The following is a 4,201-nucleotide window of genomic DNA, read 5'->3' as shown; positions in this document are numbered from 1 at the left end:
TATATTTTCTAGTAAGAAAAACATATCTCAGTCTTATTTTGTTTCTCTTATTCTAGAAATAGAAATTTTTCTTTATAAACATACTTTGAAAATAATACATTGAATAAAAAAATTATAAACAATATTTTTCTTTCAATTCCTTTTCTCATTTTTCTCTCTCACGTATAGATGTTTCTCTAAATTTTTTTAGGAACGAGAAAAATTCAGAATCCTTAAAGAATACCAAAAAACTATAAATCACGTTGATATGAAACATTTTCATATAAAATTCACTTAAGGAGTACTTATATTTGAAGATGTAAAAAAAATGCCAAAAAAATACCATAAATCACGTTGATATGATACATTTTAATATAACATTCACTTAAGGAGTACTCATATTTGAAGATGTATGTGGTACTCTTTGACGCAAGCAAATGGAACAATTCCCCGGAAGTGCTATCTGTCACCATAAGTCAATATTTTATTATGAAGTTCATGCTTTTATGTTTTAACGAGAATTTTAGGAATTCTGAAATTCATACGAAGTTCGATGGCATGAAAGTTGCAACACAGAAGCTTGACATCTACGAAAAAGTAAAAACAGGATTATTGTTCTCATATTTTCGGACATACCTTAACAATGGCCACATGCAACAACGGACGGCAATGATAAAAAACAAGTCCATTTAAATTTAAATTTAATAATTATTCGGGGTTTCACTGGTTGTTTTGGAGTCTGTGTTTTTTGTTTTGGGCTAATAGTTATCAGTCATGTAATTTCATTATGTTAATGGTGATTACACTGGAAAAGCAATGTAATGGTATTTTTTATTAGAATAAAAAGATGTCTTAAAGTTAAATTTGACTTATGAGTAAACTGACTATGAGGAAATGCTATCATTGTAATATTTGTTTGAGATTATTAGTAAAAGTTTGGAAAATAAATTACCCTCTACGTTGTTGCCTAACACTACGTTTAAAAATAATAAAATAACATTTATATTAAAAAAATAAAAAACAATAATAAGAAAAAGAATTATAAATAAATAAATAAAATATTTAATTTCTATATTATATTAACTTTTATATATATTTATTTATATATATATAATATAGAAATGACATGTAATATTTAAAAAATATTATTAAATAAATAAAATATTAAAATATCTATATTATATTAATTTATAATATATATATATATATTTTTAATATAGAAATGGCATGCAATATTTAAAAAAATATTATCAACCAAAACAATTATATATAGAGATAAAATTTCTCAATATATAATCTTTTTTATTGTAAAATTTGAACAAATATTTGGACCTGAAAATATTTGATTCTCTTTGACTCTTGGTAAATGGATTACTTCCAGCTCTGGGTAAATTTAGAGTGAAAATAGATTTATACTGATTTTGAACAAACATTTTTTTCACTAATTTTTTTATATAAAAATATGTTATTTTAAATAAATATTAAAATATTTTATTTATACCTCATACTAATTTTTTTTAAATATTATCTGAATTCAATATAAAATAAATTACAGATTAAATAATATTATTTCTACTTCTGATCAGTAAACTCCATACAAAATATTTAAAAAATTGCATATTTTTCTCACCCTACAAATCAAATTAATTATCGAAATATATTATTATTGTATTTTATTTATAATTGAAATGGAATTAAATCGATATAAAGTTATATTCCTTAAATTTACACTCAGGAAAAATTAGCATCTTAAATGATTTGATCTCACCACAGTGTACGGACCCAGAATTAAAATGAATTTTAAATAAAAATTATAATAGCTAAAAAGTCAATTAATGTTATCAATAATTTTAGGACCACTTCTGTTAATCTTCTATTGTATTTATATCTCACGGTAGACGGGTGGAAAACGAGACCGTTTGGTTATGAAGTGCATTTTGTGACAGCTAGGACCCCTTTTGTCGTCTCTAGGTGCTGTAGACATACACGCTATTCCTTCATTCCGATTGGAGTAATGGCTTTTCAAGAAGGAAGTCACCATCGTATAAACTACCGGTGCGTCAGTACTGATCGTGACCCTAGTGATATTGGTTTCGTGCCTTCATCGCGCTGGAGCCTCCAGATGCGATCCGGCATCCCGTTCATGGGTATTAAATTAATCGGTTTTCGATCATTCATTTGGACAGCCAAAAGAAAGGGTAAACTAGTTGAGAAGGCCGAGAGTCGGCGAGATATTTGTAAAGAAAGTTGTCAGCAACTTTTCTTTTCCGGAGTGTAGTAAAATGGCGTCCTCAGGGAACTACAGTATAGCAACCCTCATGTTCTCGTGATCCCTTATCCGATACAGGGCCATATCAATCCAATGCTGGTATTGGCGAAGAGGCTCGCCTCTAAACAAATGATGGTCACGTTTGTGACGACCGAAGAAAAGCTTGAGCGCATGTTACAGGCTCAAGATGCACTGCCCGGCGCGTCAAACTCCTCTACGGAAGTTAAGTTCGAAACAATTTCAGACGGATTTCCTGTGGATTTTGACCGGTCCAAGGGCGGGGACATGGTCCTCGATATGTTATGCAAGATGGGAGGACTCACATTAGCAAATCTCATAGAGAGGCTGAACACTCAAGGCAACAATATATCTTGCATTGTTTTCGATTCCCTCCTTTACTGCGTTCCGGATGTTGCAAAGAAGTTTAGTATTCCTGTAGCTCTTTTCTGGACGCAATCGTCTGCAGTTTACTCCATCTATTACAATTTTAGGAGAGGACTGGGTATGTTTTCAGTTACCAAACCTGTATTATCCATATGTTCTAATAATATTATTTCCATATATGTCGATATAATATTTTTGCTTGTTTTCAGCCAACCTGCGGGATGAAACAGGTAAAATAGTGGACGCGATAGAAATCCCAGGACTGCCGTTGCTGAACGTATCGGACTTGCCAACCTTTCTGCATCCTTCAAATACCAACGAGTGCGCGTTGCGATTAGTAATGGATCAGTTTAAGCCTCTTAGGAGACGTGGGTTCTGGGAAATTCGTTTTCCGAACTCGAATCGGGTGAAATAAATTCAATGGAATCGATAGCTCCAATTCGGACTGTCGGTCCTCTCATACCCTCGGCTTTCTTGGACGGGCAGAATCCCGGAGACACAGACCCTGTGGCACACTTGTGGAAAACCACAAACTGCATGGATTGGCTTAATACGAAGGAACCCGCTAGCGTCGTGTATGTTTCCTTCGGAAGCCTCGCTGTTGTTACAAAAGAACAAATGCATGAGATAGCTCTTGGGCTGAAGGCCAGTGGATATTCTTTCCTATGGGTCGTTCGTCCACCTTCTTCCAATGGGGAGATTAATAGTGAAGAGAACTTGCCTGCGGGTTTCCTGAACGAAACCTCCGATCAAGGGTTAGTCGTTCCATGGTGTCATCAGCTGCAAGTTCTTTCTCATGCCTCTGTCGGTGCTTTTATGACACACTGTGGATGGAATTCGACACTGGAAAGCCTCAGCCTCGGGATTCCTATGTTGGCTGTTCCTCAGTGGAGCGATCAGACAACTAATTCTATATACATTGCGGAGAAGTGGAAGGCAGGGATGAGATTGAATAAACGATCAGCAAACGGACTTGTAGGGAAGGAGGAAGTGGAAAAATGTATAACGATCGTTATGGAAAGCCAACTTGGTGCTGAGCTGAGGAAAAATGCTTTACGGTGGAAGAAATTATCGAGGGAGGCAATGGTGAAAGGCGGTTCTTCCGATAGCAATATTCAAAGATTTGTTGATGAGATTATTGGCAGAGCACGGTCATCTGCGTTGTCTGGGCCAGATTTTATTGTTTGAATTTAAAATGTATAAAGATTGTTATGGAAAGCCATCTTGGTGCTGACCTGAGGAACAATGCTTTTCACGGGAAGAAATTATCAAAGGAGGCCATGGTTAAAAGTGGTTCTTCCGACAAAATTATTGAATAATTTTGTGAGGAGATTATTGGCATAGCGTGGCGATCTTCATTCTCTGGACCAGATTATGCTATCTCATGAGGTTGAAATCACGGAATATGATTTTAAAGAAAGTTGTAAGTTATTCCCCTTATAATCATGGATACTAAAGTTTGTAATAGTTTAAAGCTAAGTTCATGTTTCATATTGGCCTGTTAGTATCTCAATCTTTTCTTCGTTGCATTCTATCTATTGTTGTGATTTTCATTGGAAAGAAAAAATC

The 4,201-nt window shown here is 34.1% G+C and overlaps 1 pseudogene; it reads left to right on the top strand.

Moving 5' to 3' along the window:
* Window positions 1–2,281: 2,281 nt before the first annotated feature.
* On the top strand, window positions 2,282–3,820 carry LOC149197602 (gallate 1-beta-glucosyltransferase-like; annotated as a pseudogene).
* The last annotated feature ends 381 nt before the right edge of the window (window positions 3,821–4,201 follow it).

Source organism: Pinus tabuliformis, chromosome 2_2 (assembly GCF_031772625.1).
Source record: "Pinus tabuliformis cultivar Carrire ecotype Pingquan chromosome 2_2, CPIR1, whole genome shotgun sequence".
Classification (NCBI taxonomy): Eukaryota; Viridiplantae; Streptophyta; class Pinopsida; order Pinales; family Pinaceae; genus Pinus; species Pinus tabuliformis.
This window is presented reverse-complemented; position numbering and strand designations above follow the sequence as displayed.